Raw genomic sequence first — 14,448 nt, 5'->3', positions numbered from 1 at the left:
CTCTCTTTTTTCTTTCGAGATCCCAGCTTGACCACTCTCTGCACTGTTTACATCTGTGGGCAAGCACGGTAGCCCACATGGAACCATTCGGCAAACCCTCGGTCGGAGAGGGTTTCTTTTACTCCAGAAACTAACCTTCCGTTGCCCTAGCGTTGGTCACGTAGCCATACCTGAACCGTAGACTAATACTGCAGTGCTACTCGGGTATAATAGTTTCCCAAGGCTGCCATAACAAGTTACCACAGTCTGAGTGGCCTAAAAGAAGATACATCTATTCTTTCAAAAATTTTGGAGGCCAGTTATCCAAAATCAAGGTGTCACCAGGGCTGTGCTCCCTTCAGAGGCCCTGGGGGAGATTTCGTTCCAGCTTCTGGTAACTCCAGGCATTCCTTGGCTTGTGGCCACATCAATCTAATCTTTCTGCCTATGTGATCACCTGCCTCCTCCTGTTATCTGTGCGTCTCCTCTGTGTGTCAAAGCTCCCTCTGCCTCATATCGTAAGGTCACGAGGATAATCCAGGATGATCTCATCTCAAGATCTTTAACTTAATTGCAGCTGTAAAGATGCTTTTTCCAAATAAGGTATATTCACAAATTCCAGGTGTCAGGACACAAACACAGCTTCTGGGGACCGCCATTTAACCCACTCGAGCTGGTACATGCCTGAACAGTCTCCTGACAGAAAAGGGGGAGCCCAGGTAGATATTATTTGCCTAATTCTGTAGTATAAATACTGTCACCGTGGCCAGTGTCAAGCTGCCACTGGGAAGTCACTGAACACGAAGTTGGAGGAGATACACAGTGGCACAGCCTTACACAGTTCTTCCATCACACAGATCCAATAGATGTAAGGAACCTCCAGAGCACCGGTGATAGTAAAATGTATTCAGAGAAGTAGGAAGTGATGAATTTTGAGTGCCTATTAACTTTGTTTCAAATATAATTTATTTAATTATAAGTTCATATAACTTAAATTTTAATAATGATTATGTTTAACAACTGACTCACAAAATTCCTAAAAATTTACGAGTTGGTTCAGATGAGCTGGTTGGGATGAGCCAGCTCCAACACGCCACTTAATAGAATTTGCTGATTGACCAGGCCTGAGTCACAGAGCCTAAGGCAAAGAAAGGGTCAACAATATTTAAACTACATGAACTGAAAAGAAGGTGGGTGGTTTCCTTAAGAGAAAATTGGGGTGCTATTACTTAAGAAAGGGGAAAAGGATATAGGGAAGACAGAAACAACAAAGCCACTTATGTATCATTGTTTAAATATATTTTAATGATTTTAGCCTAAGGAAAAAAGTTTCAGCAAAGTTCAAAACAGTTACAGGTCCAGGTATTGCGGCTGTGCACAATCTGCATCACTCTCTCTCTCTAAGGAAAAATCACTATTTATCACATTCTTATTTTACTTAGCTTATAAAATCTGTTCGTAAGCCTGGGCACATAGATCCCAAGGTGGTGAGTTTCAGAAAAAGAGACATAAACCAATGGGATTTTTAAAAGTATCATTTAAAAAAAGTTAACAGCTGCATTGAAATATTATTTTAACATCATGCAATTCACCAATTTAAAGCACAAAATTCAATGGGTTTTGGTACATTCACAGAGTTGTTTAACTTTTACCACACAGTTAACTTCAGAACATGTTCATCACTGTGCTGGCAGCTCCCAATGCCTGCATTCGACTCTCAGCTTCTGCAGCCACTAGTCTATTTTCTGACTCTAAAGATTGGCCTATTCTAGGAATTTTGTATAAATGGAATCATACAATATGTATTATTTTGTGACTACCTTCTTTCACTTAGCATAGTGTTTTAAGGTTCATCAATGTTGTAGTATTTCATTCCTTTTTATTGCCAAATAGTATTTCGTTGTATGGATATGCCACATTTTGTTTGGATTGTTTCGCCATTATTAATATAATGCTGCCTTGAAAATTCATGGACAAGTTTTTATGTGGACATAGTTTTCATTTCTCTTAAACCAGGGATCTTCAAGTTTAAACATTTAGCAAGGTTTCTTATTTTCCACCTGCTTAAGGCAACTGTCATTTAGAAATTAAATAAAAAATGCCAGATAGATCTGAATCCTCTTAAATACTGGGTCACTAACCCAACCCCTTAAGAATGCTGGGACTGGCTCTGCCCAGAGGAGAAGTGCTGGTCACCAACCCCAGGGAGGGGGAGGTGTTGTTTGTCAGGAGAAAGCAGGAGCTGACTTTAGGCCCATAGGTCACTGTGCAGGTGTGACTGGACACCCCATACTGCACCTGAGTCCTGGCCCCACCCAAAACAGGCTCACAATAAGTAGTCCATCACATGCTCCCTCAGGGACTCTTCATAAGCAAAGTATGAGGAATTATAAAAATAAAGCCTTACTCTCTGACCTGGAAATCAGAGTCATGAGGTTTGGAAAACTTGCAGGAAAGGGGGGAAATTTTTAGCTTCTTTGATAGAGGCCAGTGCAGAATTTCATCTTCTCCTTTGCATGATGGGAGAGTTCTTCCATGTGTCCTGCAGACCTGCAATGATATAAAAAAAAAAAAAAAAAAGCTCTATATTAATTTATATAGCAACTTCCTTCCAAGAAATTCAGAGCGTCTCAAACAGTCTTTCACTCAATCCCCTGAGGGAGTTTGCATAAATGTGCATAAGAAATTACTCCTTTTAAAATTTACACTCCCCAGTTAGCCAGTACTAGGCAGAAATAGAAATAAAAAAACAGACCTCCTGACCAAACATTCCGTTATATTTTCAGCAAGGTTCTATAAATCGATGCATAGCCTTAAAAACAGGATCTCTTCATAATAACCCCACAACTCTATTCCACTGAGAACTGGTGTTCCTTTCACGAGGGGCCAAACTTTCCCTTCCAAAGTTTCAGAATCAACTGGCATGGCATGGACCATGAAAAAGTCTATCACTTACTTACAATTAAGTGTCAGGTCTTCCTGGAAGCAGGCAGGCCAGGTCTCACTCTTGCAGCTCAGCCCTCCTAGCCCAACACAACTGAGAACAACTCAGGAATCCTGGGACTGGCTTGGCTTAAGGAGAAAGAGTCCTGCCCAAGGTCCCCTCTCACTGTGGTTACTTGCTATGTCTCCATGCTGTTTTCCGTGGGGCTACACTGCCCCACAGGGTCTTGCTGGTCATACTGGGGAACAAATTTGGATCCAGTTTCCTAAAACTTAACTCGGTATCTGGATGAATGTGTCTGGGAGAGCTTCCAGCAGCAGCCACATGCAGGACTCAACCCAGCCCTTCACACCAAACCAAACTTGGTTCCTCTGGTTGGGCCTTTCTTTCCTCAACATATTCTTATCGTGTGGGTCTCATGGCTCATCCCGGATACAGAAAAGACTCTTGGTCAAGGCCACGCTAGCTCATGCAGAATCTCAGGGACTCACACCTGGGCACTATCTTTTCTGTCACCCCCAGAACACCTCTGGGCTCCATGAATTCCTTCCCAGTGATCCTCAGGGAATGGGAGGTCTTCATCCAGTTAGTGACAAAATGTTTATACTCATGTCCCATGCTGCGTCCAGCCTCAGACATATTTTGTTTCGGCTGCCAAACATTTAACCTGAACATTATTTAAAACTTATATTAATTGTCAACAAGGGCCAGCTGCATAGTTTGTGGGGCCCAGTGACACTGAATTAAGAGCTCACCCTAATGACCTCCTTTTAATTTAGTAACATCTTTAAAGTCTGTATCTCTAAATACAGTCATATTCTGAGGTACTGGGGGTCAGGGCTTCAACATAGGAATCTTAGAGGGACACAACACAAGTCGACCCGTGACACAGCTGTTCCCTGCAGAGGAGGCACAGTGCTCCGAGTCACTGCACTAACCCCACTCTCAGCAGCTGCCATCGGTGCTCTTGTTTGTGCTGCTGTTTTTCCTCCCGGTTCACCTCTCTCCTGAAGAGGGACCTACTCCCCCCAGGCAACATATCAAATGCTGACACTGTCTTTTACAGGACAATGACTGCACACTCCCTCCACACCCACAGGACTAAGGTTGCTACGCAGGTGATCCTTTGCAGGACTAGAATCAGTTTCTTGAAAACAAATAAACAAAATGTACCCATTACACAGAGATAAGAGTTAAGGTAAAGTGCAGAAGGAAAATATTGCCGTGAGGTACAACTGACAACTCATCTCAGGATCTAGACGTGCAGGGCTAAGGAGAGTGAACTCTCGATGACTGCATAACCTTTCCTGCGGCTGTTTCTACTGAAAATCACCTGACCATGCCAGGAACAGCTCAAAATTTCAGTGGAACCCAACCACACAGCCCCTTCGAGAGAGCATCCTCCCAAATTGGCCTTTGTACCTATTTGTGGAAATGTGAGCTAGATTATAGCTGAAAACTCTGCTAATTCTGGGGAAGTTTTTGGTCTTATGCCTGGAACTGTTGAAGCAGATATTCACACCTACCACATGTAACACGTTAGTAGCATAATTTCCAGCACAACACTTTAGTACTTTAGTTTTAAAAGAAACAGAGCAGAGACTGAAGACCTGCTCACTCTGCTGCTTTTTGTAGGAGGCCCCACAGGGGGTGGAGGGGACGGCTTTGGCATTAAAAAGGGGCATATTTTGCAGTTTTTAAGAGGAAGGGGAACACACAAAAATCTTTGCTCAGAATCGGGAACTCATGATGCTGAAACATATAACATTTGCTCCTTCATAAAAATAGAAAAAAATGTCCAATTTGCAAGGCTCTGGGAAAATAGTGTAATGATTATCCAAGAAATCTCAATATCATAGCTCGGGAAAGACCTAAAAACATCATACTCCGATCCCTTTGGTTTTAATACATGGAAAGGGAGGTTCTAAAATTTTCAATGACTTGCCCCGGACCTGCACTCCACCTAAAATGCAGGATTTTGCTTTCAGGCTCAACAGGCATTGTCCTGTCTGCCTGAATTACGTGCAAGAAAAACAAAACCCTACTCTCTCTACAGCAGAGTCTCTATTTAGATTCCAGAGCTGAGAGAGCAATGGCTATTTCAACTTCAACTCCCTTAGCAAACAGAAGAAAAGGCATCTGACCGGTGGCCTTTCCAGCGGGTCCCTGGTCTCGGCCCTTAGTCTCCGCGCAGCTGGCTGGCGCTGACTGCCAGCCTGACACCAGGGGGCGCAGCATCCTTTGTCCTGACACCAGCCTTGGCTGCCTCTGAAGCCTGCCTGGGCCTCCCAGAAAATCTGATCTCCCCTCCTTTTCATGGTTTCTCTCTGGAACACTCTCCAGCGCCCTGCATTCATCTTAAAGCCATTTTCTCCCTCCTCCCTGATGTTCAGTTGCTTTCTCCGTACCACCTCAGATTTGTGCATTTTACAGGGTGTTGCACATATTTCTTTCTAGAAGGGTTTTCAGAGACACCCGCCCTCCCCAGCTGCTCCTCCTCTGCAAAGCCTAGGAGACCATGGCCCCAGAGTATTACTTGCTCTCTCTAGGAGTTGTCCCCTCAACTCAGGATGTTTCTAAAGATTCTTCTAGCCTCAAGGACAGGACTAGCTTCTTGGAAGAATGATCACCCCTCCCCTTCCCACTCAAACACACAATAGCAAACAAATGAAAACGCTAGTACTGGGAAACTCGCACTGCCCCACATGTATCTTCACTTTTCCCTGTCTGCCCTGGAACAGTCCAAGATCAGCCTTTGGTGCTGGACACTCACCCAAAGAGACAGGCCTGAGCATCCTTTCAGCCACACCTCTTACTAACCCACTGTGCACTCCAAGCAGGATAACAGGCTCCCCCTGTCTTCGCCAGCTTAGCTGGGTGTGTTCTCCAGCCCAGAGAAATCCACTTTGTACTCCCCAAGTCTCTGCTCCCAAAGATTCAGAGCTCCCATCTTTCACAGGTAAATGAACATCCCTTCCACTTTAAGACACACTTCTGGCCCTGCTCCTATTGACACAACACACACAGAAGGAAAACCCTTAAATCTGCAAAACACACCCTTCTGCAAAGAACCCTGAAAACCCACTGTTCTGAATTAAAGGGCCACAGCCCTAACGCAGCTGCTCTATTTACATAGAGATTTCAGGTTACACAGTCCTTTCCCTGTCTCTCATCTGAGCTCCCCAACAATGCTGAGAGATAGGCAGGGGAATCTAAAACTTAAGAGGTGTACCCCAGTCCCAGAGCTAGTCCAGGGTGGAGGCAGCCCAGGGGTGACAGTGGCCTGAGGAGAGATGCTTGTTCATTTTGCACCGAGGCCTGAAAGGAATGCAGCCGTCGCAAATGATCATCAGGTCATCCGCATGGAAAGAGCCTATGGTTTCAGGTCCTGAAAAACTAGCAATAGCAGGAGCCTAGAAGGGGCAGGAGGAGAGGAAAGGAAGGGGTGGTGTAAACTCTGACCTGACCCTTCCTTTTACTTGTGGCCTCACTCTCCCCTTTCTCTCCCACTCGCCTTAGCAAAGGTGGAATAATGGAAGTGCTGAGCCTGGGGTCTGGCAGCCACAGCTGGTTGTGTTGATCGGGTGCCTCCTCCGCATTCATAAAGCAGTGATCACATCTGTGTATCAGTTATGGGGAGAGCTACGAAAGGAACAACAATTAGCAACGTGGTTCTGGGAGAGGGGGCAGAGTTGGAGATTTTTACTTTCATTTTATGTCCTTTGGTGTTATTTGAAATATTTTGATTTATGCATATATTACTTTTATAATTTCATTTTTAATTTTTATTGGGACTAATGATGCTCCTTAGAGTTGCTGTGATGATCACTTGTGTAGAGTGTCCAGCACGTGGTCTGGTGCACAGGTGATGATCACTGAACAGTAATTTATTTTTAGTTATCATAATACCACCCTCAACATTGAGCGAAGGGACTTCACATCAAGAAATTTGGCATCTGGCCCTGGCTGGTGTGGCTCAGTTGGTGGAGTGCCCTCCCGTGCACTGAGAGGTCGGTTGGTTCGATTCCGATCGCAGTTGGGGCACATGCCTGGGGTTGTGGGCTCTTGATGCTGGCTTGTTCCCTGGTAGGGGGCATGCAGGAGGCAGCCAATTGATGTTTCTCTCTCTCTTTCTCTCTAAAATCAATTAGAAAACATATTTGAACAAGAAACGTGGGGTCTGGTGCTGACATTGCTCTCGGCTCACTGTATGACCTTGAGTGTAAGTCAAGTCGCTTTTCTGCACTTCAGTTTCCTCATCTGTAAAATGGAACGATACATGCCAACTGCTTTGGAAAATGGTGGGAAGGACAGAGCAATGCTCAGAGCAAGCCTCAGACTTTGCAGGGGAGACCCCTCAAGCTTGACTTCATGAGGCGGAAACCCTTCCCGGGAGTCGTCATCTAGGGTAGGCAGAAAGGGCTGAAGCCAGCTGAACAAGTTCCAAACATAATACAGAAATTAAATTAGGAGACAACAACTTGTGGACACTGTGTAAGTCCATCAGCTTAAGGTGGGAGGAAGGAAAAGAAGATTTAGGCTGTTTCTTGGGTGCAGTCGGCACCATTATCATTTCTTGACAAAAGAGATGCCCTTGGTGGTCAGAGCCAGCTGCAGTCCAGGTCCCTCAGCTGAGAGTTCTGAGTAGGGCACAGGAGGAGCCTCCGTCAGATCAGACCCTCCCTTCCGCTTGACCAGACGCGGAGCTATCCAGTAGAAACAGACTAACACACCTCCGAAGTCTCTTCCAGCCTTAACTGAACAACGACAACTACCAAAGTGGAGGGACTGTGTCCTAGAAGGCGCAGATGCTCAGACACTAAGACTTTAGCAGCTGAATTGGGGAGACCTGTCCTGGGGCACCCCAGCGCCTGAGAATCAAGTAGAGATTTGCTCCTACAACACACAACTGATTCCTTTTCCACTCCACTCACCCAGGACCTGGATTTCCTTATAGTCTCCCTTGCCAGCGCTTGGCCTTTGGGGACGGGAGGCAGGTAGTCTGGTGGGTAGGAAGGTTGGGACTTTCTTTCCACCCCGTGGCTTTCTTCCTATTTAAAGCAGCACCGCCTGGCACAGCAGCCTCCTGCCAACATTTGCAGGCAGGAAGGTTTTCTGACATTGTAAAGGGGATGTTCAGAGCAGATGGGAGACCCTTTCCCAAGGCCATCAGGCAGGACAGAAATTGGTTTCACCCGCACCCTAGGAGAAATTCCCAGCCCCCCTCCCCTCCATAGCCAGCACTCAGAAGGTGACTGAGCTTATATTTAAAAAAAAAAAAAAAGAATTTTTTTGTATCTCTACATAATCTGGCCGCGCCTGTTACAATGACATCTCCCCCCAAAGCTCCTGTTGTGACTGCCGAAAGGGGAGGCAGTGCGTTCAGTTCTTGAGGGAACTGGAGTAACAGTATCAAAGTGTGCGGACTCCTGGGCGACCCCTCCCTTGGTGACGCGGCCTAGAGATCTAAGGGGGGAGGGGTTGCTAGCAGGGAGGCTTCAGCAGGTTGCAACAACTCCTCCCGATTTCCAGAGGCAAAACCAAATAAATAAAAACAGCTTCTACCATCGTCCTCCGACACACTTATAGTGCGCCAGCTTCTGTAATTTTAGAGCAATGCCTTCCGTGGCGCAAGTCACATTCGAAGGCAGCTCTAAACGGCCACTTGTTAAAAGGCCTCTGCGCTCGCTTTTCCGCGGGGTTCTTTGCTGTGCCCGTTTCTATCTCCAGTAAGCACCATTGTTTATTACCCTTGGGCCCGTGCCTCTGGGACTGAACTGAAAACAGGAGCACCGAGGCTGAGCGCTGGAAAATTCTCCGGCTTTCCCAGCACCCCCCCCCCCCCCCCCCGCGCGCCCCTTCCCCGCAGGGCCCGGGGCAGCCGCGCCGCGCAAAGCCCACGGTTGCGCGCGCGCCTGGCGAAAGGCAAGTTTGCAGGAGTTATTCCAGACGCCCTGAGGTCCTGGGCAACCCGATGCTGAGACGAGTGCGCAGAAAGGAGGCACACGGGGAAGAGAAAAGTCTCTAAGGACTGGGACCAGGGGTGTGACTTGAGGGCCGAACAGCCTTATGGCCAAGATCCTGAAAAAAGGAGTGCGGCGCGCGAAGCGCTCGGAGCGGTCTTTTAGTTAGAAGACGCAACTCCTCCCCGTGCGGCAAATTCTCATTAATAAATTCCCGTTCTTCCAGGTAGCCCGACAGTTTTCGCGGTAAAAATGAGTATCCTGAACAAGAGGAGGCTCACCGCCCTCCTTCCCTGCCATTGCCTAAGGTTGGTCCCCATTTCGTTTTCAGCCGCGGGCTTTGTGACCCTGCAGGATGGGAGCGCGCGCCCTGAGAAATAAAGCGTCGCTGTGCCCCTGGCCACAGAGAAAGTCTTCCCGTCCCCCTCGGACCCCAAAGGGCCCTTCAGTGGGGCTTCTCCCAAGTTTCACTGCTTCCCCAAACCCAGTGGGGTTCTCTAGGAAAAAGCAGAAACCCGCATCGGAGACACAGCGCGGACTTCCTTCCGCAGCGTCTGGGGGGAGGGGGGAGCTCTCGGTTTAGCCCAGCCTGCGTCTCCACATCCCCCCCCCTACACACCCCCAATTTAATGTCGGGGCGGCTCCGGCAGACAGGTCGCCGGAAAGAATGTCCTGAACCGCGCGCGCCCGACCCTGGCTCTGCGCTCCCCGAACCAGACTTTCTAGGGCCCGACCCAACTGTCCTTTCCACAGGTTCCGGAGAGAGACAAGCTCCCTGTCCCCCAGTCTCCGAAAATTTCCCCCCCAGTCTACAAAAACCGCACGAATGGTCGTTGCTAGCCGCGCTCCCTCACCCAGTGAGGTGGTTTAGAAACAGAGAGATTCTGTTTTCTCGTAAGATCAGAGTGATTTCCCTCCAGCGGCTCGGGCAGGAGCTTCTCTCAGCAGCCTCTGGGTTGCAGCACGTCCGAGCTTCGCGGGACTTTTCCGAATTTCAAGAAGTAGTCAAGTGAATTTGGGGGCAGGAAAAAAGTGCGGGGTGTTGGAGTGAGGGTGGGGGTGGTCTCCCAGGAGGCCGCCTGGAGGCTTTTTGCTTTTTCAAAGTCAGACTTGCACCGAGATGCCAGCAGACGTGGCACCGCTTCGTGGTTTTCGAATGGAGAGACCCGTGCCGGGTCTGTGCCCATCCCTGCGGCCAGGCCCCGGCGCAGCGGCCTGGGTACTGGGTCACGTTCCCAAAGAGCCGGCGGAGGCGCGGACGCGGCTCCCTGGCAGTGCCAGGCGGAGATGACTTTGTCCGAGGCTCCCTGCTCGGCTCGACAGTCCTCAGCCTCCTGGTGCTGTCCCAGAGCCTTCCCTCGCTGCCAGGATTGCACGGGGAAGGGAAGGTCGAATGTCTAAGGCTGCGGAGTCGCCCAACAGGTAGTTTCGCCCGGGAGCTGGCCCGGTTTAAATATCAAAGGCTGGGCTGCCAGGGCTGCTAAACTGGAGCCCACGGGCAGGCACCGACGGAGCCGAGGCAGGGATGTTGCCTTCTGGGAGTCCCTTTAAATAACCGTGTTTTCTCTCCCCTCTCCAACTTCTCCCGAAATAGCGCCAGGCGAGCTTTTTGGAATGGCGCTCAATGAGCCTAAAGAAGCCGCTTCAGGCTGTAAACTCACATCCGATTTGGGTTCTTTTTTTCCCCTGCAGTAGTTACTACAGAACCCACCTCGGTTTGGAGCGATAAGGTATTTATTTGAGAATTGGGAAATTCCCCTTCGAAATGCCCTAGGCTCTAGAGCAACAGAGGGAAAGGCTGCGTTGCACTTGGATGGCATAATTGAATTACGCCTTTCCCTGGTGCGCAGTGAGGAAAAGCAGAATGCCAAGGCGCGTGTGGAACGGGCGGTGGCGGCCTCGCGCTCCGGCGGGCGAACCAGGCTTCCTTCCCAGGGGGCAGGGAGAAGTTGGGTGGGCCCACTTCGTCCTGCCCTAGGCAAGGATGCCCAGGCTGGGGCATTCAGCGCAGAAGGCTGGTTCTGGTTTTGTGGCCCCCCCTCCCCTTTTGGGCCGCTCGCCCTAATGTCCCCTCCTGAGGCTGTGGGTGCACGTGGTGCGTGCGTGGAGACCCAGGGCGCACCGTGGAACTGCTCGCCTCGCCCCAAAGACCCCAGGCGCACGCGGCCCTCTCCGGTGGCGGAAGGTGGGGACCTGGCCCGGAGCGGGCGGACCTGCTCCTGCCTTGGCAGATGAGCCTTTCCCACCGCTGCTCTGAGCTGTCGCTGGGTGTTGCTTTCTCCATCGGCACAAACCCCGAACTCCCGGCTATGCCTTGTCTCCTAAAGAAACGTCCTCAGACTCCCCACAGCCACGGGCCCGAGGAAGTCTCTGGGGCCTTCGGTGAACCTGACCCAGGATACTTGGATCTTGAACCACCTCTGGACCTGGCCTCCCAATAGCACCCAACCGGCTCCCCCTAGAACTGCTTGCTCGCCTGGAGCCTCCACCGCTAAAACGGCGCTACAAAGTTTCCAAAGTTTTCTCGAGCTTTGCCTCCTCAAGTTTGCGTCCACTGGCACTGGCAGGAGGAGAAAAGGAACCCCCCTCCCCCCCCCACCTGTCCGTCTCTCCTCTCCCTCCCTCTCCAAGTCTCCCGCGAGTCCAAACCTTTTGGGTGGGAGCTGGCGGTGGTGGAGCCCCCAAGGCACTGGCTCCGCAGGGGGTTCGTTCTCACCCCGCCGACCGCGCCTCCCCCGTTCCGCCCCCTGCGCCCCCACCTCGCTTTCGGCTGGGACTTGCGGGCTTGGAGCTCAGTTCGGTTCACGTTTATGTTTGTCTTGAAGATGCCGCTCTGCCCGAGCCTCGAGCTCCTGCGTGCGCCTGGGGAGACGCGCCCCCCCCCGAGCTGCACGGGTCGGCTCCCCGAGCGGGGGCAGGGGCCCCCCGGCTGGGTTAGTCTCCCGGGGAGACCCTGCGCCCCGGGCGCGGCGCGGCGCGGCCTTCGGGCAGGCACCCGGCGCCGCTAGGCCCCTTCCCAACCGCGGGCGCCGCGGGCTGGGGGCTTGTTGTTATGTTTCGGAGACAGGAGCAGTCAGGGGAGAGGAACCCTTGTTCTAAGACCTAGGGAACTGGAGGAAGAGAGGTTCCCTTCCTCCGGGTCCGCAATTCCATGTGCGGGGGAGGGGGGCAGGAGACTACTAGGGAAAAGTACCCCGAGTTCGTTAGTTTGTGGCCTATTATGTTTTTATTTTGTCTAGCATTAGTGGGGTTTGAGGTGTCTGTGGCCAGCCATATACCTCGGGGGCTTCAACTCTCAAACCGGCAAGTCCTCGGGGACGTTCCTGAGAAGCGGCGTCCCCAGGGCGCCCGCGGGGACCCGACCTGAGAAGGTGAACCGAGCGCGCCCCGGGCGACGCCGCAGCCTGGCACCCCGAGGCCTGGCGCCCGCGGGCGTCTCGCAGCCTCACTCGGTTGGGTTTGAAACCTGGACTGGACCCGGGCTTGACCCCCGCCAGGGCCATCGCCAGCCTGTGGCCGCGGTCCCCGGCCTGCCGCGGTGCTCGCGTCCCGGCTGCAGGTGCCACGGGCGCGCGCGGGGCCTCGGGGGCTAAAGGGCTGCGCCGCGGTCCTGGAATCGGAATCAGGGTTTTCTCTGCGCTCACAAGTAAGAGGATGTCAACCTCGAGCGACTGCAGGCGCGAACTTACTACCGCCAGGAAAGGTGGCCGCCCGTGCCTCCCCAGGCGCAGCGGGGCCTGTCCCCCTGCAGCCCCCCTGCCCGCGTCTCCGGGCGAAAGCGCGCAGCCCGGGCAGCCCGACGCCACCCGCGCGGCTGCCGCGCGTCCTGCGCCCAGGCCTCGCCCTCGGACGGGCGGACGGACGGACGGACGGACGGGGCCTGCCCGGAGCCAAGGTCGCGACTCCGCACCCGCGGCTTCCCCACCCGCGGCGGGTCCCTGCTCCCCTAAGCCGCGTCGCCCCCAAGGCTGTGTCGGCGACAGCTCAGGGGAGGGTTCCCGGGCTCTTCCCCTCGGCGCCCCGCACAAACAAAACGAGGCGCCGCGTCAGCGGGACCGTGCTGGCTCTCACCCTGGTGTGCGGGCGGGGGCGAGAGAGGGAAAACTGAGGCAGAGGCGGGCAGTGCCCAAAGTGGTGGGTGTGGGGCAAGTGGTGGGTGTGGGGCAAGTGGTGGGTGTGGGGCAAGTGGTGGGTGTGGGGCAAGTGGTGGGTGGGCCCTCGCTCGGCTGACACCGCCGCCCCTCCCCCTCCCTCCCCAGCCCGAATCCCAGGGCGGCTTCCTCCCGTGTCCCTTGCAGGCGCCTCCCAGAGGGCAAACGGCACAGCGCGGGGCGCTCTTGCTTCCTGACCCCCCCCCCCCCCCAGGTCTTAGCTGCGGACCAAACCGTCTCCCTTCTCTTTTGACTCCCAGACTCCTCGAGGGTGGGGCTCAGGAGAGGCACCCTAACCACCCAGAGGCAGCTGGTCCCCTCCGACTGTGGCAGAAACGCCCACTCTGCTTAAAGGATTCCACTCGCCAAGGAGCCCCTACTCCCCTTTGCCATCTCCGCCCATCCAAAACTCCTGTATAGCCCAAAGCCCCCTGGACTGTATTCATTTGTGTGTTTTTTAGTCTCCAGCGCCCTAGATTTCACTGGGAGATGTTAGAGCAAGAGAGAGAGGAGATGGGAAAGATGGGACTGAGAAAAGGGGCTGGACGTTCTTTGGGGGAGTGGACTAGAGAGAGTTGAAAAATCAAAGGTGTCCCGCTCGGGGAGCGCTTTTAAATTTCATTTCTTTCCAAAGCTGTCCTGCTCTAGGCCAAAACCTATTTAAATTACTACGAGGAGAGGAAGCTGGGAGTCTCTGGAAATGAAACAGTGGAAGGCTTGCGGGACACCCCTACTCCCCCTACCTCTCCTCAAATAAGAAAAAGCAGCCCTCTGTTCAACTTAGTGGCTCAGTACCCTCCAACACGCGGCTGCCCGCGGGCAGCGATGGTCAGCTCCTGCGGGAAGGCCGGCCTGGCGGACTGACCCCAGGCAGGCTCCCAGGGCGCCCAGTGCTGTGCTGTGCTGTGCTGGGAGGGCCCTGGGGAGGACATGGGAGGAAATCCAGCCTGGGATTCAGGCTGGGGGGGGGGGGGGGTAAGGCCTCCACAGTGCCGGTGGAGAGAGGACCCACCGCCCCTCTTTAGAGCCCCTCTTCCGCGGGTTATACTCAAAGCTCCAAGTTTGTGTTTCTCATCGTGACGCCTAGGTAAAAAATAGACATGAAATTTTAAAAGTGCAGTGTGCACCCATGCGTTTGGAGTTCCTTATGCATGGTCTCCGTGTACTTGTGTCTGCAGGGTTTTCTCCTTTTTGTCTTCTTTCCCCCGCCCTGTGGGCAGCAGCCCTGGAGGAGATTTAGTGGGGAGGGGGAAAGCACAAAAACAGCATAAATACTGACTCTCCATTCTTAATACGATCCTTTTTGAAAAAAATAAAATAAATAAATAAATAAATGAAAGTCATTTCGGTGGGAACTGGTTCGTTAGAACTGAGGAATCACTAATACTGGTAAGACTCGCTAATCCTGTCC

General features: G+C 52.2%; 1 long non-coding RNA gene across 3 annotated transcripts in view; it reads right to left on the bottom strand.

Annotated features, from left to right (window-relative positions):
* Nucleotides 1–1,262: 1,262 nt before the first annotated feature.
* The window catches only part of LOC308563636, a 42,634-nt gene continuing 29,448 nt past the window's right edge, over nt 1,263–14,448 (bottom strand). For 2 of the 3 annotated variants that reach the window (XR_013999801.1, XR_013999802.1), the window contains exon 4: nt 1,269–2,529. This is a non-coding gene — a long non-coding RNA (uncharacterized lncRNA). Of the gene's footprint in view, nt 2,530–14,448 lie in introns of all 3 variants that reach the window. The other variant, XR_013999800.1, reaches the window with a different exon arrangement.

This window comes from Miniopterus schreibersii (genome assembly GCF_964146895.1).
Source record: "Miniopterus schreibersii genome assembly, chromosome: 11".
NCBI lineage: Eukaryota > Metazoa > Chordata > Mammalia > Chiroptera > Miniopteridae > Miniopterus > Miniopterus schreibersii.
The sequence above is the reverse complement of the archived record's forward strand: the minus strand, read 5'-3'. Positions and strand labels throughout refer to the sequence as shown.